General features: G+C 40.6%; 1 pseudogene; it reads right to left on the reverse strand.

Moving 5' to 3' along the window:
* The window catches only part of LOC134204011 (uncharacterized), an 86,686-nt pseudogene that overhangs the window by 27,307 nt on the left and 35,495 nt on the right, over positions 1-23,884 (reverse strand).

Consider the following 23,884-nt stretch of genomic DNA (forward strand, 5'->3'; position numbering starts at 1 on the left):
TGATAAAGCCTATGGAGAGTGCCCAAAGCATGACGTGGAAATTGTTATCGGAGACGCTAACGCTCAGGTCGGTAGAGAAGACCTTTTCCGTCCCATAATCGGTAGGGAGAGCCTTCACTCCGCTACCAATGACAACGGCCTACGGCTAGCAAATTTTGCTGCTGCCAGAGGGATGGTCATTAGTAACACCTACTTTGCACGAAAGAACATCCGAAAGCACACTTGGAGACACCCACATGGTGAAACTTGCAACCAGATAGACCATGTTCTGGTGGATGAGCGCCATTTCTCGGATGTTATCGATATGCGGACATTCAGAGGACCGAACATTGACTTTGATCACTACCTCGTTGTCAGTTAAATTCGATCACGGTTGTCATCTGTATCGAACGAAAGATCACAGCGAACGATGCGTTACAATATCCAGCGAATGTCGGCGGAAGGAGTATCGGCTGAGTACCGCCAGAAGCTCGAACGACGGATAAGTGCAATCAACGTTAGCGACAACATCAACGATCTATGGGAGTAGATCCATGGAGCGGTGAGCACAACAGCACGAGAAGTGGTAGGCACTGCACAGAGGCAACCCAGGACGGGTTGGTTCGATGTGGAGTGTCAGAGAGTGACAGACGAGAAGAACGTTGCCAGAAGCCGGATGTTGGTGTCGGGTACCCGATCGAATAGAGATCGGTACAAGGAAGCAAGAGCAGCTGAAAAACGAACCCACCGCAGGAAGAAAAAGAGTACAAAGAACAAGTTATTAGTGAGGCGCAGGAAACAATGGAGCAGAACGATATGCGGAGGTTTTATGAGTCTGTTAATGGCGTGCGGAGAAAGACAGCGCCATCTCCCGTCATGTGCAACGACCAACAAGGGAATTTATTTATTTATCTATTTATTTATTTATTTTATTGTTACCTCCATCTGACTTATAGTCTTAATGAAGTTTACTAACAGCTATTCACACATGTCTACAAAATAGTCACAGAAACTTACAAAACAGTCAATTACTATAAAAAAATCTACATTTATATTCTACAGCATCTGTTGTTTTCCGCGCGACTTCACATTCGCAGCCTTAACTGGTTAGCAAATATAGAAGCTCCCTCATCAAACTCAAAAAACCTAAATGCATCGTTGAAGCGCGAAGCCATAAACCTTATTGGATCATGCTGACCATAACGGCTATTACGAGGAGCGAGATACAAGAAATTTCTGCGTCGTAGAGGTCGTTCTGGAACATAAATATACAATTCAGCTAGAATAGCAGGGGCATCGATCCCGCCGGTCAGTATTTTTGCAACGAAGACTGCTTGTATCGTGGTCCTTCTTTTCTCCAATGTTTCGATTCCGAGCAGCATGCAGCGATGTTCGTATGGCGGTAGAATGGGTGCATCACGCCACGGCAGATTTCTCAGAGCTATGCGAACGAATTTTCGTTGAACCGCCTCGATTCGTTCGATCCAGCTCCTAGCATGAGGACACCAGACCACCACTGCTGATTATAAAAAATTGATCGTACCAATGCGCAGTACAAAGCTTTGAGGCAGAGGGGATCAGTGAATCCATCGGCCATCTTTAGAATAAAGCCAAGCTGTTTGTTAGCTTTAGAGATAACGTTTTCGTAATGAGGTCGAAACGTTAGTTCACTATCGAGCATCATGCCAAGGTCTCTAACTTGATCGAGTCGTTCCAACGGTTGTCCAGATAAAGTGTACACATGGTGCAACGGATATCGTTTTTTTTGTGAAGGAAATGGTACTGCATTTATCGACACACAGTTCCAGGCAATTAAGTTTGCTTCATTCTTCGAAAGAATCCAGCATGTTTTGTAGCTCCAGGCAATCATCAATACCCGCAATAATCATATAGATTTTCATGTCATCTGTGTACAAAACTCGATTGCCAGCAGGCAATACATATGTGACGTCCTTGATGTACAGGGAAAATAATAATGGGCCAAGGTTACTCCCCTGAGGCACACCAGATGTGATGAAGAAAGCTTCGGATTCTATCGAGCCAAGTCTCACTTTCATTGACCTTCCTGAAAGGTATGATCTTAGCCAATTGACGATTGCTAGTGAAACACCTAACTTTTGGAGCTTGTGTAGTAGGACGCCATGATTTACCCGATTTACCCGAACAGCATCGACTTGCAAACCCGCATCCATAGAGCGTATGCACACAGAGGAAAACTCAACAAGGTTAGTATTGACTGATCTTCTCGGATAGAACCCGTGCTGGGCACAGGAAATATGATTCTTGCAAGATTCGAAGAGGGCATTATTAACAATAATCTCAAATAGTTTGGAGCAGGCGCACAGTGATGTTATTCCTCTGTAATTAGCTACGATATTTTTATCGCCTTTTTGTGGTTAGGGACAAAAACGATGCCTTCCAGCTAGTAGCAAACTCCATTTGATGTAACGATTTGTTGAACAGCTGAACATTTGCTGACAGATAAAACTGAAGTGGCTGCCAGGTGGAAGCAACACTTCGAGACTTTGTTGAATGGAGGAAGTGACCGAAGGATTGGACTCACGATTTTACCAGCAAAACGAAGTACATGGTTGCTGGCAATCAACGTGGGTTCATTAGTGGTGGTGGTAGCGAAATGGTGCTGGATGGTGAAAAATTTGAAGTGGTAGAAGAATTTGTGTATCTTGGAACATTAGTGACGTGCGATAATGATGTTACCCGCGAGGTGAAAAGGCGTATTGCAGCTGCAAATAGGGCTTATTACGGACTTCGTAACCAGCTTAAGTCCCGTAGTCTGCAAACGAAAACAAAACTCGCGCTGTATACTACTCTGATTCTTCCGGTGGCTTTATACGGCCATGAGACATGGACGTTAAAGGAGGCTGATCGGAGAGCTCTCGGAGTGTTTGAGCGTAAGGTGCTGCGGACAATACTCGGCGGTAAACAGGAGAACGGTATCTGGCGGCGTCGCATGAATCACGAATTGTACCAGGTGTATAAAGGGCTGGATATTAATAAGCTTATTCAACACGGCAGACTACGGTGGGCTGGTCACGTTGTTCGTATGCCGGAAGAACGACAAGCGAAGATAATATTTAGTAGAGAACCCTGAAGAGGCCGCAGGCTTCGTGGAAGGCCGCGTACACGATAGCTTTTTGCAGTTGAAGAGGACCTGAGGGCGCTCAATGTTCAGGGCGACTGGGAGCGATTGGCCCAGGATCGAGTCCAGTGGAGAAGGATACTCCATTCGGCGTAGGTTCATCGAAGAGCTGTAGCCCATCAAGTATCAAGTATCAAGTATATTACAGTCGACTATCCACATCTCGATGTTCTGTATCTCGAAATCTCTCCCTATCTCGATGGTTTCCTAGGTTCCTTAAAACACGCTTAAAAGCAATAACACAGAGATATGTTGGCTGTGCATATGCACAGCATATGTTTCGAAATGGACAAATTGATATGAAATTTGCGAAAAAGAATCCACGTGTCTTGGAGTCATCAACCTCCTACTCTCTAGATAGGCGTGATAACCCCTACACAACAAGACCACTTAAAGGTCACGTTTGCGGAAAAGCCATCAGAATCTGAGTACCAACCTCCACCGCGGTTAGCTCTCTTTTTTGCAAATTGAATATCTTTCGGATGCTTGATTTGTCCAATCTCCACATGCGCTTTACTATTGTATTGGTTACAAAAAATGGTTTTCGTACGGCCGAGTTGCCGAATAATATGCAATTAACAGAGATATGTTTGCTTCACACAAAACGGACCTAATGCAGAACTACACCTAGATGAGTGACAGTTACACAGCCACAAAAATACCTCGTGTGGTTTCATTAAAGCTTGGATTTCAATATTTTCAAACAGTATTTGGTTCCACATGAAACAAGGAATCTGCACAAACGTTTACATGTTAATAAGGACCGTTATCACGACCGTACGAGCCATTTGTGTGCCTGTGTAACTGTCGCTCATCTAGGTGATATTCTGCATTAGGTCCGTTTTGTGTGAAGCAAACAGTGACGGGAAATGTCATATCGATGTCATGGGACTAACTTGCTAATATCTTTTCTCACAAGTCATTTACAATTATGTTTTCCATATAAACATGTAGCCCTTAAAAGACCCGAAAACTTTTTCTAATAGGTAATTTCTCTAAATATGATATTGGCGGCGTGAGAGCCGAATTAGTGTCAGATGACATTAATGTCATGACATTCCGTGACATTTTTTTTAATCTCGCTCTCATGGCTCACACTTTGTATTTAGAACAATGATCTGTTCGACGAAGTTCTAGGACCCTTTAAGTACTACATGTTAATAAAAAAATCCTAACTGTAAATGACTTTTGGAAAAAGTTATTACGAATTTAGTAATAGCAAAGCCATGACATTTTTTTGACATTTCCCATCACTGGAAGCAAACACATCTCTGTGTTATTGATTTTAAGCGTATACATTTGGGCATGGGCATTCTACATCTCGATAATCTCCCTATCTCGATGTCTCTTTATCTCGATGTGTTCTGATCATGTTTGTTCTGGATTCACTCTCCTTATGTCGATATGTTCAAATTTTTAGGCTACTGGACCGTCTTTGGACAATATCAAACTTATCAACAACAATTTGTTTTGGTGTCGTTTTTCATGACAACAAGCTTTTCTGGATCTAGTAGGTTGTGGTGGATACGAGCCTTCTGAAATAGCGCACATTACAATCCAATAACATAAACATTATGATCAGCATAACCGCGATCATGCCACTCGGGCGACGACCGTATTTATGCTGACCATTGCAGAAAAGGTCACGCATCCACCCCGCATACCATGTATGAGCAGGGACGTAGCATTAGCATATGGAAAATAAAATCAGATTGATTCTAACCATCAACGGAGTGCGTCGTCTCTTGATATCTAATTAATGATCACGTCCCAAGGCAAAGTTTTTGTCTTATAACTGTGAAGACAGTTATTACATGGCGATCCTGCCAGTTTGAAAAATCCGGGACATAAAAGTGTTAATTTTTAGTGAGAAAACGGATAGGAAATTGCCAATGGTGATCTCTTAGTGTGACTAACAGGCTTCGGCCTAGAACTTAGACACCGGTGCGAGGAGTGTGCCTTGAATGTGGACAAAGCGGCAACAAAACCCAGCCGTAAAATATGAAGGTGATAATGAAATGTAGTGAGTGTGCCATCGGTTGAGTGATAGCGCTCCTACTCGTCGCAAGTGAAGGAAAGATTCCCAGTAGTGAGATAAAAGTGGCGAACAAGAACCGATTAACTATCACAAACTCCCCTATGCGTAGTGAAAACGGAAAATTGATAATTTAATGCGTCATAATTACTAAAATGGGGAAATCATCGTCCAAAGAAGAAACCACAATGGGGATTCACAGGTGACCGTTGTGCAGATGCAGCACAGTGAATACCATGAGAGTCACGAGGAAATTGTGGGCGATCCTCATCAACACATCTGCACAGCTGATGGTGACTCTGTATAAAATACACGCGAAGAAAATGAAAAAGCGCCATTTGAAGGCCGCTGTTTCCTTCATTGATGTGAACAAAGTGTAAATTTGAAAAAATAATGTGTTGAGGACAATTTCTTAAAGTAAAAATGGCAGAACGTAGAACACTGCCGGAAGAAAAACTGAAACAGTGCAAAGACTTTTTCGCGCGTGAAATAAACCATTGGTGCCGATTGATGGCAAAACGAATTCCCGTCACGCCGGAGGAATTCGAAGCAAAAAGTATCTTAGTGCAAGCAGTGTATCAGGTAGCAGCCGTCGCTGTCATGGAAACGGGAAACACTATGTGGATGGGAGACCTAGAGTTCCACTACAAAGAGCTAACGGACACAATCGAAGAATATCGACGACGTGTAGGGGCGTAAGATGGACAAAAAGAGATTCAGGTAAAAATTTTCCAATTTTATTCCGGAATTTATTTACTCTGCCTGTAAATGGACGAATTTTTACAAATTGCAGACAAAGTAAATAAATTTCACAACAGTTTAAAAAAAATATTGTAGATTTAGACCAGAGACTAAACAGATAAAAATTGTTGAACTTAAGATTCTTAAAGATAATGCTAAAAGAATTCTAAGAAGTAAAAGTCTTGATGAAAGTGTACAATTAGTTCTATTCCAACGATATAAAACTTTAAGCAGAACTATCAATGAATGTCTAGAACTATTGAAGGAACAACAATTAGAGGAATCAAATTTACAATATTTATTTGAGGAAGGAAAAGTAGAAGAAGAGATAGGAGAAGAAGAAGAAGAGGAAGAGTCTGAACCCTTTTGCGAAGTTGAAAATTTTACAATGGCTGCACTCGATTTAGGACTTACCTTGAAGATCATTGATAAATTCAATGGTGACAGTTTGGAACTTGGACGTTTCCTAGAAACTGTCGACTTGTTGAAAGCATACTCTGCAAATGTACCAGAGGCCAATCTAATCACTTTTATTAAAACAAGATTGGTTAGTTCGGCCCATGGTGCAATTGAGGGAGCAACCACAATTGATGAAGCTAAGCAGTTGCTAACAACTAAATTTGCAGTCAAATTGACTCCAATGGCTTGTGAAGCAGAATTGAAACAGATTAGACAGCATAAGCAGACAATTACCGAATTTGGGAAATCGGTAGAGCAGCTGGCAGCAAAACTTGCCACAGCTCATGTGTCTACCAAAACATTTGCAAATGAAGCAGCAGCAGATGCTATTGTACAAACTGTTGCGATTAATGCTTTTATTACTGGATTGGGGAATCCACAAACAGCCTTTTCCGTCAAAGCTAGGAATACGCCTACCTTGAATAGGGCAATTTCTGATGCTTTGGAGGTAGTGCCAGTTAAAAATGAAGAGATTAACTGGTACAAATCCTACAAGGCAGGAGGAAGTTACAGACATTCAAGAGGAATGCGTCCGGGAAACGGTAATTTCAACAGACGTGGAAATTATCGTGGTAGAGGTTACCATCATGGTCCGGAAAATAACTTTAATCACCATTCCCAGCGGGGACATGGACGTGGACGAGGTGGTAGAGGCCACTTCCGAAACAGTTATCAAGGACCGTCGCATGGTAACAGTACCAACCAAGATGAATACACAGCTAGGTGTTGCAATCTGCTTAGTTTGTGGAAGAGAAGAAGGCGGGGGTGAAAAATTCATTTTCAGTGCAAAACGAAAACAAACCGGCTGGCTCTCCCATACTAAAATCCAAGATGGCTGAATCGTGAATTTGGCAGATTGGAACACCTAGTGGTGTATTCATCTTGGTACCAACCATAGAAGGAACGGAAATACCCAGCACACTTGTAATAGTGTTCATGGTGGTAATGAACAAGAAAGAGAACCTAGCACTCGCAATGAGAATCCCGCACGAGAAGAGGTGAACGTTATTCAGTAGTTATTTCGTGAATAACTCTGTTGTAGCGTCAAGAGCAAATTTCACACTCAACAGCAATAACCAGCAAATTCAATTTATCATTGACACAGGTGCATCCTGTTGTATCATAAGAAAAGACTTATTAACTAATAATGCAAAACTGAATGTAACTGAAACATTACCCATTACTGGTATAGGAGGAGGAATCCGAACTATTGGAACAACATTCTTAATAATAATGTTGAATAATTTGAAATTTTTATGCAAGTTTCATGTAGTCAATGCCAATGAAGTAAGTAATTTTGAAAGCATTCCAGGGAACGATTTTCTAATAAAGTACGGAGCTCATATTAATTTTGAAACCAATACACTTACTTTGAACAATGTGTATGGGATAACATCCACGTAATTGAAAAATAATTCCAGAGAGGTAATCTCAGTACCTCCAAGGAGTGAATTTATTGCTTATATTAACACAAGTATTAAAGATGATTACGTTGTGTTTCCCTAATGCACGAAAAAACGGATTTCCGGATATACTGACACGGTTGATCAAAGCGACGATGGATCGGGTGATGTGCGTAGTTCGAGTTTCAGGGGCATTCTCGAGTTCCGCCGAAACACGCAGAGGGTTCGGCAAGGTGATGGTCTTTCGTGTCTGCTATTCAACATTGCTTTGGAAGAAGTAATACGAAGAGTACGGATTAACACGAGTGCTACAATTTTCAATAAGTGCGTCCAGCTATTTGGCTTCGCTGATGACATAGATATTATGGCACGTAACTTTGAGAAGATGGAGGAAGCCTACATCAGACTGAAGAGGGAAGCCAAGCGGATCGGACTAGTCATCAACACGTCGAAGACGAAGTACATGATAGGAAGAGGTTCAAGAGAAGACAATGTGAGCCACCCACCGCGAGTTGGCATCGGTGGTGACGAAATCGAGGTGGTAGAAGAATTTGTGTACTTGGGCTCACTGGTGACTGCCGAAAATGATACCAGCAGAGAAATTCGGAGACGTATAGTGGCTGGACTCCGCAAGACGCTCCGATCGAATAGAGTTCGCCGCCGTACCAAACTGACAATCTACAAAACGCTCATTAGACCGGTAGTCCTCTACGGACACGAGACCTGGACGATGCTCGTGGAGGACCAACGCGCACTCGGAGTTTTCGAAAGGAAAGTGCTGCGTACCATCTATGGTGGGTGCAGATGGCGGACGGTACGTGGAGGAGGCGAATGAACCACGAGTTGCATCAGCTGTTGGGAGAACCATCCATCGTTCACACCGCGAAAATCGGACGACTGCGGTGGGCCGGGCACGTAGCCAGAATGTCGGACAATAACCCGGTGAAAATGGTTCTCGACAACGATCCGACGGGTACAAGAAGGCAAGGTGCGCAGCGAGCAAGGTGGATCGATCAGGTGGAAGATGACTTGCGGACCCTCCGTAGACTGCGTGGTTGGCGACGTAGCCATGGACCGAGCCGAATGGAGAAGACTCTTATATACCGCACAAGCCACTTCGGCCTTAGTCTGAATTAATAATAATAATAATAATAATAATAATAATACGTTGTGTTTCCAAACGAGATTGCTAAGAATATTTTTGTAGCGTCAACAATAGTCCGACCGAAAAATGGTAGGATACCTTTGAGGATTCTCAATACCCGAGAAACGACCGTTACCATTACTGAATTTGAACCATTTATGAAACCACTTTCAGAATTTTACATGTTAGAAAAAACAGAATCACAAACCAAAGATCGAGAAAAACTACTTCTTGAGAATGTGAAATTAGATCATTTAAAAGGAGAAGATAAAATTGAATTGAGCAGATTTGCAAAAAGTTTTCCGACATATTTTTGCTACCAGGAGATAAAATTTAATTAACTTACTCCAATGTTTTCAAACAAAGTATACCGTTAAAATCAAATGTTAACCCTATTTATAAAAACCATACCGAATACCACATAGTCAGAAACAGATAGTAGAAGAAGTAATTGAAAAGATGTTGAAAAATGATATAACTGAAGAAGTATCTTCGTTTTGGTCATCACCAGTTCTTTTAGTATAAAAAGATCTGATGAAAACGGTCAAAAGAAATGGAGATTGGTTATAGACTATAGAGCTATCAATGATAGTTTGAAAGACGACAAATTTCCATTACCTAATATCACTGACATTCTTGATGCATTGTCAGGTGCAATTTATTTCACACATCTTGATTTGAATCAAGGTTATTATCAAATGCTTATTGATCCTAAAGATAGAGATTGCACGGCATTTTCTACTAATACGGGACAATATCGAATGAAGAGATTGCCAATGGGATTGAAGATCAGTCCGGCAGCATTCTCGCGATTGATGACCGTAGCTATGTCAGGTCTTAATTATAATCAATGTTTTATTTATTTGGATGATCTCATTGTATTTGGTAAGAATATTGAAGATCATTATAAAACCTTCATGATGTATTCCAAAGATTGAGAGAATCAAATTTGAAATTGAATGCCAAGAAATGTAAATTTTTAAAACCCAAATGCTATATTTAGGATTTATTGTTTCAGACAAAAGAATATCTCCAGACCCAGCTAAAATTGAGGTGGTAAAAAATTTTCCGATACCAAAAACAGCTGACGAGTGCAAACGATTTGTAGCATTTGCCAATTATTACAGAAGACATGTGAAAAATTTCTCAATAATAGCACAACCATTGAACAAATTAACCAGAAAAGGAGTACACTTCAGATGGGGTGAAGAGGAAGAAAATGCGTTTCTAACGCACAGGTAAAAATTAATTAGTTCAGAAGTGTTAGAGTATCCTGATTTTTCTGAGAACAATACATTTGAAATGCATACTGATGCATCGAAATATGGATTAGATGCAATACTACATAATGGAACGGGACGACCTGTAGCGTATGCGAGCAGAATGCTCAATCCTGCTGAACGGAACTACTCGACAATTGAAAAGGAACTATTAGCCATAGTATGGGCAGTTCGTCATTTTAGGCCTTACTTGTATGACAAAAAGTTCAAAATCTACACCGATCATAGACCATTAGTCTACTTATTTAGTATGACTGACCCTTCTAGCCGACTAATCAAATTTCGATTAATGCTAGAAAATTTTTCATTCGACGTTTATTATAAGAAAGGATCAGATAGCGCAGCAGACGCATTGTCTAGAATTTCTTATGAACCGGAAAGGGCAACAATAACATCAGAAACATCAGTAAAATTCATGAAGACGAATGTTTAATAACCACGAGGGCACAATCTCGAGGAAAAATTCAACACGATTCGAAAATAGATATTCCTATCGATAGGACTGATCACCCATCGATAGTTGAATTATTGAAAAGCCACAAGATATTGCAGAATTGGAATTTAGGAAAAAGCCAAAATCTAATGAACAGAGAACAGAAGACTGTATTGGAACAGATTAATGCTATTACATACCTAAAAGTGGGAAAATAATATTCAACTGCGAACAATATTTGAAAAAGAAAGTAAACACAAGAGATCTTAAGCTAGATTATATGTTCAGGCAATTGTCAGCAGACTTGAGATCGCTATGTGGAGATATAAAGCAAAATTCAGTGGTTATCGTTCTTAGTGAAGATAACCCAATAGCAAAGCTTTACGTGGAATATATCAAGAAAAAGAAAATAAGGGATCCCAACATCATTATTATACAAAGCGCTATCTTGGTAACAGATGAGAAAGAAAAGAATAAAATTTTGAATGATTTCCACATTGGAAAAACAGCAGGTCATGTAGGCATACATCGTATGTTCAATACAATTAGGAAATATCATTACTGAAAGGAATGAAAGCTGACGTGGAAAGTTTCGTGAATAAATGCATTTTGTGCAAGAAAGCGAAACATCACAACCCCGTCAAACAACCCTTAACAGTAACTACAACTGCAAATCATGCGATGGAAAAGTTATTCTTGGACCTTGTTGGTCCATTACCAACAGACCATCATGGAAGGGAATATATTTTAACAGTGCAATGTGAACTAAGCAAGTACATAATTGCAGAACCAATATCGAATAAAAGAGCAGATACAGTGGCTAAAGCATTTATTGAAAATGTAATTTTAAAACATGGAGTACCAATGACCATTGCCACTGATAGAGGTACTGAATTTATAGCACAAGTCATGAAAGATGTAGCTGAACTGCTAGGAATTGAAAAACTTACTAGCACAGCGTATCATCATGAGTCCATTGGAGCACTGGAAAATGCTCATAAGACACTAGGAAATTTCCTGAGAGTAAGCATTAATGACAAACCTTTCACGTGGTCAGAATGGATACCGTTTTGGACATTTATGTACAACACGACAGTTCATTCTAGTCACATTATACTCCGTTTGAATTGATGTATGGTAGAAAATGTAATCTTCCGTCAACAATTCAAACGACGCCCGAACCGCTATACAATTTCTCAGACTATGCGAAGGAGCTGAAATATAGAATGCAAGTTGCACATAGAGATGTGAACGAAAAGCTTCTACGAAATAAGACGACCTTAAGCAACAAGTCTGTAGAAAAAAGTAAGGTAATAATTTTCGAGAAATGACAAAAAGTGTTTCTCAGGAAGCACGACACAACTAAACTAGATATGATAAATGAAGGTCCTTACGAAGTCATTCAAGACTTAGGACCAAACATTTTAATCAAGAAAAAGGACAAAATTGAGGCAGTTCATAAAAATAGAACGATTTTGTACAGAGAGTTATGATAGATTAGATATTTAGGGATTAGAATGACGAGGTAATATGTTAGGAGATCAAATACAAACATCATACACAAAAAGCCTAGAGTAGGTGCGTGTGGTGGATATGCAGAGGCATAATCCATTCTATCAATTACATTATCAATAACTTACTTTTATTATGGATTATAATCAATATTCAATTAATAGGAAATCATTAATGTATTCGAACACATCATTTATGTATTCTAGTGGGTGTGCAGAGGTATCACCCATTTGTACGCTTATTTACATTATCAATCAATATCTATATAATTATCAATAATTTCCTTCTAAAATCATTTATGTTAAAAATGCTTTACGAATTATATGAAAACTCAATGATAGAAATCTTCATAAAAATTATAAGTAAAACTTAAAATTTTTAAATAATTAGATAGGGCGTGTGGTGGATACGAGCCTTCTGAAAGAGCGCACATTACAATCCAATAACATAAACATTATGATCATGCCACTCGGGCGACGACCGTATTTATGCTGACCATTGCAGAAAAGGTCACGTATCCACCCCGCATACCATGTATGAGTAGGGACGTAGCATTAGCATATGGAAAATAAAATCAGATTGATTCTAACCATCAACGGAGTGCGTCGTCTCTTGATATCTAATTAATGATCACGTCCCAAGGCAAAGTGTTTGTCTTATAACTGTGAAGACAGTTATTACAAGGTGCTCATTTCAATTTTACTTTCATTCCTCGATCTCTTCTTATCTCGATGGTCCCTACAATATCGAGGGATATGGAGAGGCGACTGTATATGACATCCATATGCTAGTACTTGCTCGTGTTCTCGCGTGAATAATGTGTTCAGCTGCACATATATTTTATTAAATAAATTTGAGTCTAGTAATCAGGCCGTTGCTGGCTTATCTTACCTAGCACGCCGCCCTTCAGGAACTAACCTAAAAATATATATTAAACTGAACTTTAACGCCCTCAGCATAACCTTGTTTTGTTGCCGCGCATTTCACAGCTGAATCAAGGAAAGCCCCAGACAACCATTATCCTTAGTTGAATAAATTCGGCTTCATCGTGTTGTTTATTTTTAGGGTGAAAGGAACATATGACTATGTGATATCCGAAATGATGTTCGCTCCTCGCATCGTTTGGCTATTCTACCAGCTTCAAAGGTTTCACTCTTTTGGAGTTCCAAAAATAAATGTCCATTTTCAGCCATTTGCCAATTATTTCCAGGCTTGAAAAATAAAATATTTCCCACAACCATCTGTCTCAATTTTAGAATACCCATAATAAACATTGGAACTAGTCTCCGAAGGAATTCCCACGAACAGTCCTTTTCCATCATAAACCGATTTATTCGAGAAATGTATCCAGCAGCTGCGATACAATGAACGACAATTCTACAGGGATAGCCTTTGATGATTGCGTCCCACTTTCCGCTCCGCTTTAGTCAATTCGGAAGTGAGCTGTAAGGCATCGTTATGCAGCGAGAAACGATGGAGCTTGATTGTCCAGCAGCAGAAGAAAAATTACATTTCCCTCAATAGTATAAGGGTACCTACTGCAAGCGGCTGCGATAAGAAAGAATGCAACGAACAACGCAGCAACGGTGGAAGGAAAAGAAGCGAAAATAAATAAATTTTCTTCATGCCGCGGGGTATTGTTGCCGTGATACTAAATGGGGGCCACCATCTGTATACCTAAAGGGGATGGTTGGGAATTTTAATTTTTATTGTTTCCTGTTCAGAAATTTTTTACCGAAGACTTCGGTAACAATGAGCGCTCATGCAAATTTTGGGAAGCTTTTTCACGGCAAGGTTGGTACAATTCCCGAGTAGACGAAAATAGCTCAATAATGTCAAATCTTGATTAGATAGCAAAATGAGATATGGGCATGATTGATATAAGAGATAGAAGATCAGACCACAATATCAATATTTTGCAAGTATCATTAGGAGATTATGTTATGTTATTTGTAAGAAGGAGTAAGAAGCTAATTTTTCATATTGTTGCCTATTCTTCTATCTTTTATATCAATCAAGTAAAAGATATTTTAGTTACCAGATAAAGATTGTCGCTGTCCGGAACATCTTTTGCTGGCGAGGATTGGGGAGCTAAATGTCAAAGAAGGAAAATCCATACGATTTGACAGCTTGGTACCCAACATGTTCAGGACAGCAGAACAAAGGGAACCGAAGCGACAATCTTTATCTAGTAACTAAAATATCTTTTAATCAAGTCCATATCATGTTGTGTTATTCTGTTCACGGCTTCTGCCCGGCTTGTATGTGAGTAATGAATATAATGATAGTACATGACTTAACGTAGTACATACATACTTCACGAACAGTAAATAAAAGTATACGATTTTCCGTGCGGAAGTAGCACCTACCAATAAGGATGTGTGGTATTTCGAAAAATTTTGTTTCAGGTGAATCGAAAAATTTCGTCGGAATAAACTAAATTCTAACGAAATGGTACGAAATACCATGGAATTTCATAGCAAATTTTATCCAATATAAAACCTTATTAAAACCTTTTCCCCTCAGTCCAAACAAATGATGGAAGCTTTGAATTCACTACAAATGTTATCCGAAGAGTTTGGATGTAAAATTTACAAATAATTTAAATTTAAAGAAAAGTTTAGAGTTTCGGGCAGCCGACATTCAATACCTAATAGTAGTCTATGTTGATAGCGAGTGGTATTGTTGAACATCCAAGTAACACCTATCGAATTGGGGCCTCTTCTGGACTTGCCGCCTCGAGATCAGTGATGAACTCTAATTTCAAGAAAAATCACGTTTTTTAAATCCGTCCTAAATTTTCGGTGCAAAATTTTGATAGAATCCTCACTGTCACTCGGACGCTGATTAGATGCCCTAACATGGGGAACAAGCTCAGTTGTAAGCCGCCCTAACATGAAGAACATACGCTCGATCAGATTTGCTAAGGTTGCTCATATCCACGCCGGCTCCACGAGGAGTTAGGGATAGGAATTGCTGGGTGAGTGGCTAAGGACCGCGATATGGGGCCTATTTTATTCGTTCTGGTAAACGAAGTATCAATGGTACTTGGTTAGTTGAGTCAGTCGTAAATATTTATAATTTCAATAACGGTTACATTTTTTGTTTAGTCTCTGCCTTTCTGTTTCGTCGAACCATTCCTCGAACACAACAATACACCACATCGAACCACATGCTAAATTCCTGTATGCGGAACTGAAATTCCCTGATCTCGAATCCTAAAACCATGTAAACATCCATCCTTAAACATTGTAAAGATTGAAAATTATCCACGCCGCCGAATATGTTTTTATTACGCAGATGACGTTTTTACGGTTAAGTCTAGATTTATCTCGCATCTATCGGAATTACATATTTCCAGCCAAGTTCATATGCAAAATTATCCCTTTTCTTATAATGCAGCATTTATTTCCTTTCCAATTAAGTCTAGACCCAACTGAATTGAAAGCTGACGAAGGGCTAATTTTAATTAAAACTGGCTTTTTCAGCAAAAGAAGTTTATTCAACCTGAATTGTTTGTTAGGAACCACTAGATCCCATGTTGTACAACGCATGCTCGGACAAACAAAACAATATTTGTTCAAACAAAATCCACCTGACATTTAATATTCAGAAAATGAAGGAATCGTTCCTCAGAGATTCAAGGAATTGCTCCTAGAACTTCAACGGCAATTCGTACTAGAATATTTCGGCCTGAAAATATTTCAGAATTTCGTTTATAGATTTTTGGAAACTCGACCATCTTTTCTTGAGATTCTTAATGAGCTAATAAGTCTACTTGAAGAATTTCTTCAGAAATTCTCTTAGGAGTTCCTTCGAAAATATCTCCTCCATCGGGAAATCTACACGATTTAAAAATTTTACACGATCTACACGAGTTAATTGAAGAATTTATACAAATATTTCTTCTGAGTTTCAAACCAGGAATTTCAATGCGAATTTCTTCAAAAATATTTTATGAACTCCTTCGGATATTCCCACAAAAATTCCGTTGTGAATTTTTCATGAAAGAGGAATTTTTGCGGATATTCCTGTAGGTATTTTTGAGAGTTTTCTAGAACTATTTATAAAGAAGTATCTGAAGTAAAAGCGGGAGAATCTCCGGGATAATTTCATTATTATTTGTCGGAGGAGTTTTCAAAAAAAAATCCTGGAAAATTTTTTTGTAGGGTTTCCTGGGAGAATTCTTGAAGAAATACTGGAGAAGTTTCCGTGGGAATTTCCGGGGAGAATCTTGGAGGAATATGTGATGGATTTCTTGGAAATTTTTTCGAAAGAACTACGAAACAAATTTCCAGAGAATCAATATCCAGAAAAAAATTATTTGTGATTGACTTTCCGGGAGAATCCACAGAAAATTTATGGGGTAGGAATTTCTGAGCTAATGTTAGAAGAATTTCCAGTTGGATGCGCGTAAGAATTTCTAGATCTAGATTTTGCAATTTAATTCTCATAAGAAGTTCTTCAAGAATTCCTGGACAATTTTCCTGAAGAATTCCCGGGAGGTGGGTTTAGTGGAAATCCATGTGAAATTTGGAAGAAATTGAAAAGAAGCATCTGAATAGTCCATGTGGTAATTTCTGTAGAGTTTGCGAAGGAATTTATTAGCTGTTCTTAGAGCTCCAGAGAGAGTTTCAGAAGAAATTCTTGAGAGACTCGTGAAGGAGCTTCCGGATAAATTCCTGGAGAAACTTTCAGAGGAAATCCTGAAGTAACTTCCAGAAAAGTTCATGGAGGAATAATTGGAGCAGCTTCCGCAAAAAATCCTGGGAGAGCATTCATGAAAGAGGATTTTTTGCGGATATTCTTGTAGGTGTTTTGAGAGATTTCTTGGACTACTTATAAAGAAGTTCCTGAAGTGAAAGGGAGTATCTCGGGAATAGTTTCCTTATGATATGTCGGAGGAGTTTTCAAGTGAATTTCCCGGAAAAATCAGTAGGGTTTTCTGGTCTCCAGTAGCCTTGCGAGTAAAGGCGTAGGATTGCCAATCAGAAGATGGCGAGTTCGGTTTCGGTCCGGTCTAAGATGTTTTCAGGTTGGAAATATTCTCTACATCCTGGGCATAGTGTATTCATTATACTTGCCACACAAGATAAATACTCATGCAATGGCGGGCATAGAAAAGATTTCAATAAAGAACTGAGGAATATGTGAAGGAGTTCTTGGAAACTTTTTCGGAAGAACTCTTAAATAAATATCCAGAAAATCAATATCCAGAAGAATTTATTTGTGACTTTTCGGGAGAATCCTTAGAAAATTTATGGGGTAGGAATTTCTGGGTTAATTTTAGAAGAATTCCCAGATGAATGCGCGTAAGATTTTCTTAATATAGATTACGCAATTTAATTTTCATAAGAAGTTCTTTAAGAATTCCTGGACAATTTTCCCGACAATTCCTGGAGGAACTTCCGGAGGAATTCCTGGAGGAACTTCCGGAGGAATTCCTGGCGGAACTTCCGGAGGAATTCCTGGCGGAACTTCCGGAGGAATTCCTGGGGGAACTTCCGGAGGAATTCCTGGGGGAACTTCCGGAGGAATTCCTGGCGGAACTTCCGGAGGAATTCCTGGCGGAACTTCCGGAGGAATTCCTGGCGGAACTTCCGGAGGAATTCCTGGCGGAACTTCCGGAGGAATTCCTGGCGGAACTTCCGGAGGAATTCCTGGCGGAACTTCCGGAGGAATTCCTGGCGGAACTTCCGGAGGAATTCCTGGCGGAACTTCCGGAGGAATTCCTGGCGGAACTTCCGGAGGAATTCCTGGCGGAACTTCCGGAGGAATTCCTGGCGGAACTTCCGGAGGAATTCCTGGCGGAACTTCCGGAGGAATTCCTGGCGGAACTTCCGGAGGAATTCCTGGCGGAACTTCCGGAGGAATTCTTGGCGGAACTTCCGGAGGAATTGCTGGTGGAACTTCCGGAGGAATTCCTGGAGGAACTTCCGGAGGAATTCCTGGAGGAACTTCCGAGGAATTCCTGGAGGAACTTCCGGAGGAATTCCTGGAGGAACATCCGGAGGAATTCCTGGCGGAACTTCCGGAGGAATTCCTGGCGGAACTTCCGGAGGAATTCCTGGCGGAACTTCCGGAGGAATTCCTGGCGGAACTTCCGGAGGAATTCCTGGCGGAACTTCCGGAGGAATTCCTGGCGGAACTTCCGGAGGAATTCCTGGCGGAACTTCCGGAGGAATTCCTGGCGGAACTTCCGGAGGAATTCCTGGCGGAACTTCCGGAGGAATTCCTGGCGGAACTTCCGGAGGAATTCCTGGCGGAACTTCCGGAGGAATTCCTGGCGGAACTTCCGGAGGAATTCCTGGCGGAACTTCCGGAGGAATTCCTGACGGAACTTCCGGAGGAATTCCTGGCGGAACTTCCGGAGGAATTCCTGATGGAACTTCCGGAGGAATTCCTGGAGGAACTTCCGGAGGAATTCTTGAAGGAACTTCCGAGGAATTTACTTTTCCACCCATTTTGGTGTCTCTAGACTAAGCAGATCATTTCGGTGAAAAAACGGGACAAGCGCACTAGCAAAATAGGACATGTCAAAAAACCTTGTGGCAATATTAAAAAGCTGTAAAATTTCATTTTCCGTGTAAGAATTTAGAGAAAATTTTAGAGTCAAACATTTACCACCATAACCTTTTATTGTATTAAGTTAGTTAAGGAAAAATACTACAAATATTTCACTCGACAAAGGAGCGCAGACAAGGGCGCGGACAAAAACTTTTTCCAAAAAATTACACATTTTTCAATATTTTAGAAAAGATTATGGAATTTTGAAATTTTATTTTAATCCACTTTTAAACATGCATTAATTGCATTCAGAACAATAAGGCAAAGACAAAGGTGCTGTTTGAACGAGATGGCGCCACAACATTTAAAGTAAAATGAATTTTCTTGTATGGATAAATCATCCGTTCTCATTAACTACGCATCGCATCAATATGAAACCTAGGTCAAAAAGCAACAAATAATTTTTAGATTTTTTGTTCCCACGACTTATTTTACAGTTCTAAACAATAAAAGAGATTTCATTGTATCTCCATACTAAATTCTAGCTGTATACTTTCAATTTCTTCAAGACTGTTCTCCACCTCGTGTGTGTGGAAGGAACATTGAAAGCTTACGATATCGAACAGCAGATGTCACTAGTGTATATGCAATATTACGTTGATACAAACACACAGCAACACCACCTGTCGCCTGATAATGGAAATATTGCAATTATACCATCAGGTGTAGTGGCTGTTGTTACAATATTTAGGAAGGGCCTCAAGCGGAATTTTTGCTAGAATGCAACTGACGATCTCCTATTGAAAATAGCAAAAGTTAGTCAAAGGAAGGCTGGTTTACAGTTCGGGAAACGTGTCACGGGATTTGGTCCACCATGCGTTTTTAAAGGGGCCGCCCTTCCAGCCTCTTTGAGAATACATGGGAGACCAAATTCTGTGACACGTTTTCCGAACTGTAAACGTTGTCTTTCTCGCATTCAACGTTTTTGTTCTCAATACCATTTACTAGAAGGTCATTCCATTCCAATACACAATTTTGTACAAATCAGCTCGATAAACTTAGTTTCTATATTGTGTAAATGTGTAATATGTGGACTTTTCAATCTTAAACATGATTCATACAGTAGAACTCGACCGATTAGAGTGCAACAGGTTTCATTCGACAGGTCATCCTCCCTTGCTTGACATCACTATTTTTGGGTTTCGATAAGCCGTTTCAGCAAAACAAAAAGTTCCTTCCATACATTGCATGATAACCAAAAAATCAGAATAATAACTTGTTGGAATTGCAGGATTCTTATACAAAAAATGCTGTACTCGCGAATAAATACCGACAGGCAGATGTGTATAGGGGCCCTCCTAAGCCGTGCGGTAAGACGCGCGGCTACAAAGCAAGACCATGCTGAGGGTGGCTGGGTTCGATTCCCGGTGCCGGTCTAGGCAATTTTCGGATTGGAAATTGTCTCGACTTCCCTGGGCATAAAAGTATCATCGTGCTAGCTGTCGTGACCGATTCAACCACCGCTCCTAATCGGAGCGATTGCGGCTACCTCCGATCGACAATCAAAGTAGAGAGCAGTTCTACCCGCTCTCTGACTTGATTGTCATCGGCGGCATTTCGACCAGCAGGGGGCGGCGCCACCCGCTTACCCGCTGCCTACTACTGCCACCGGGAACACGGACCTATTCCTATAGGTCCACCGCTACTCGGACCTACTCCTGTAGGTCCTGGTCCAGGAATGGGCACTACGCTACGGTAGTCTCCGCCCAGGTGCAGGTCTCACCGTTGATGCGCCTAAACACATCGGCCCAAAATTCAAATTGTGTCTAGTAAGTAGTAAAATTCTTCTTTATTTGAATCATTTTTTGTTCTACAATTATTTTTAACATGTACAGTGATCGGCCGGCTTGGCCCTCCAACTTCAATTTCAATTATTGTTATTATTATATTATAATGTTTGACTTAATTTTTAAAATATAATGTATCATGACGGCCTTCAGGAGGCGCTAGTGTGTTTTTTAAAATTTGATAACCTAACTACTATGTACACTAATATTTACAATAAAAATTTGATAACCTAGATTGGAACTAGCGCCCTAAGCGCTTCTTGGTCCGAGTGCAAGCAACGGACCCTAAACTTTTCTTTACACTCACCAAAGCGTTCATGTAAGGTTTTTATTCCGGCCAGACGGTAGACTTCGGATGTTCTTGTCCTGGGAGGGGTGTTGAGGATCATCCTCAGGAATTTGTTTTGGACCCGTTGAAGTTTGAGGTGGTGGGTTTTAGCGCAGCTCTCCCAGACCGGCATGCCATATTCGATCACAGGGAGGATGATTTGCTTGTAGACAGCAAGCTTATTTTTCAGGGACAATGACGACCGGCGGTTGATCAAAGGGTACAGTAGTTTCAACAAGACGTTACACTTTGTCACCGTTTTGTCAACCTGTTGCCTGAAAATAAGCTTGCTGTCGAGGGTCAAGCCAAGGTAGTCGGTCTCATTGGCCCATTCCACAGTCGTGCCATTGAGGATGATTTTACAGTCCCCAGGCGGAACAAGTTTAGGGGATTTGGAATGGGGGAAAATGATGACCTGGGTCTTCGCCGCGTTGATACAGATCTTCCAGCTGGTGAGGTACTCTGTCAGGGCATCCAGGCCTCGTTGGAGTTTTGCCACTAGCGCTCTGATCACTCTACCGTTGTAGACGATGGAGGTGTCATCTGCGAACAGAGACAGAATGCCGCCTTCTGGAGGTTCTGGCATGTCGGAGGTGAACAGATTGAAGAGCAGGGGCCCGAGGATACTACCCTGGGGACGCCTGCGACGATGTTGTGCGCATTGGAACTCGCTCCGCTGATTGAGACCCGGAATGTCCTTGCCGACAGGTAATTGTTGATGATTTTCACCAGGTAGCTGGGAAGATTGTAGCGTTGTAGTTTATAAATCAGGTCATCATGCCATACATTGTCAAATGCCTTCTCGACATCGAGTAAGGCCATGGCGGATGTTTTTGAGACAAACTTGTTCCGTCTGAGGACGTTGGTAACTCGAGTCAGTTGGTGTACAGTTGACCGACCGCGTCGGAAACCAAACTGTTCCTCGAGCAAGATGTCGAGATTTTCGGCAGACTCAAGTAACCGATGATGAATAGCTTTTTTGAATAGCTTGGATAACCCTAAGAGAAGGCTGATGGGTCGATAATTTTTGGGGGAGGAAGGATCCTTCCCAGGCTTCCGGATGGGAATGACTTTCGCTGACTTCCAGGACGATGGGAAGTAGCTGATCCGGACACACTGATTAAAGATCAGCGAGAGATGCTCAAAGAACGGAGCACTCATGTGTTTGAGCTCGAGATTCAGGATGCTGTCGAAGCCTGGGGCCTTCATGTTCTTCGACGATTTGATATAGGCCGTCAATTCGTCAGCTGAGATCTCCAACTCCTCCGAGAAGTCGTTGGGAATCAAATGGATGTTGTTAGCATGCTCGTTGACGGCTGCTTCGTGTGGACTGACGATGTTCTGCCCAAGATTGTGTGAGCTGACGAAGTGACGACCTATTTCAGCGACCTTCTCTGCAGGAGTTATCAAGCGATCCTTAGAGCCATTATTGTCTAGCGGGATCAAAGGTGGAATGGGCCGAGGCTTGGATTTTAGAATTTTAGTCATTTTCCAGAACGGCTTAGCATAATCTGGGAGAGTGCGGATCTTATTCGAGAAGTCGTTAATTTTGAGGTCCACCATTCTGGCCTTGATAATTTTTGTGATTCGATTGCAGCGTGCCTTAAGCTCAGGCAGTCCAGTACGCTGAAACTGCCTGCGAGTGACATTCCGCAATCGAATCAAATCTTTGGTGAGTGTATCGATGTTTAAGGAGTTGCTTACCTGCTGAGCCGTCGGGACCAGGGTTGCCTAAAATACAGATTAATCTATATTTATACAGATTTGTTACTAGTTTTTGAACACAGAATCTGTAATACAGATATACAGATTTTTTCAATCATGATCTGTATGTACAGATATTTTAAATTTGTGTTTACCAGATCCGCATTATATCCAAAATATTTTTTAATTGTTTCATAAATGCGATTACATTTTTTTCTAGCGCAGTCTGACAGTTCCTTAATGTTAATGTGGTGAACTGAAAAGGGGAATGGCGGCCTCGTTCCGTACACATTAGGACAGACAGCAATAGTACAGACAAATAGACATAACACTTGTGAATTTTTCATCGTTCACTGATTTAATGGCTAATTTCAATTATCATTAGTTGGCTAATCGATCACTTGTGGCGCCCGCATCGGATTTGCTCGAGTTTGACGTTTGCTCACTACCGCCCCTTATTGAAAACAACAGGTGTCGTTAGTGTTCGTACGACGATGAATTTTATGAGTACATGTTAAATGAGTTATGTCTGTTTGTCTGTGGCATTTGGCTTTCGCCATAAAAGCTTAGATTAATAATTTAAGATTAGATTAATTAGTTATCTAAGCATAAAAGTAAAGAGATGCAGGTATGTCGGGTGACTGTATATTATGTTTTTGCGACTCGGGCCGATGATGGTTTCGTAATTTACTAAACTTAAAAAAAACTACACACCAGTTGTTATTTTATTTTGCAAGCACGTCCATTTTTTAAGATTTGAAATGTTGGAAGTTAAAATCACTTTGGTATTAGAAATATTCTCAAAGTACATAAAGCTAAAGGGGGAGGGAGGGGATCAGACGTCAATTTTACGTCATATAATTTGTTAATATCTCTTAACGGTAATCTTAACATCTTTTTACGTGTCTTGTGACTTTCAGTAATATTTGTGTGATGGTTATGATTTTCTTTCCGAAAGTTAGTAACACATAGTTACATTTTAAAGGTGAATGTAATGATGATAAAAGCGCCATAATACAACATTTTATCTGATTTTTTCAATTGATTGATAGACGTAGAAAAATGGCGGTAATAACAATTCGACACAGATATCGATACAGATTTTTGGAGTACGAAATACAGATGAAAAGTTTTTTTTTGTTGAAAAATACAGATTTTCATTTGGCAACCCTGGTCGGGACATGCTGCTTTCTGGCCACCGAGATTGCCTCTTCGATGGCGCACAGCTGGCAGTCGATACTTTCCGGCGTCTCCGGACGCACCTCGTAATCGTGTCTACCATGTCAAATTGTGTCTACCATTTTACTCATAGCTATAGACATATGAGACATGGTCCGGTAGTGATGGGTTAA

Source organism: Armigeres subalbatus, unplaced genomic scaffold, assembly GCF_024139115.2.
Source record: "Armigeres subalbatus isolate Guangzhou_Male unplaced genomic scaffold, GZ_Asu_2 Contig328, whole genome shotgun sequence".
Taxonomy (NCBI): domain Eukaryota; kingdom Metazoa; phylum Arthropoda; class Insecta; order Diptera; family Culicidae; genus Armigeres; species Armigeres subalbatus.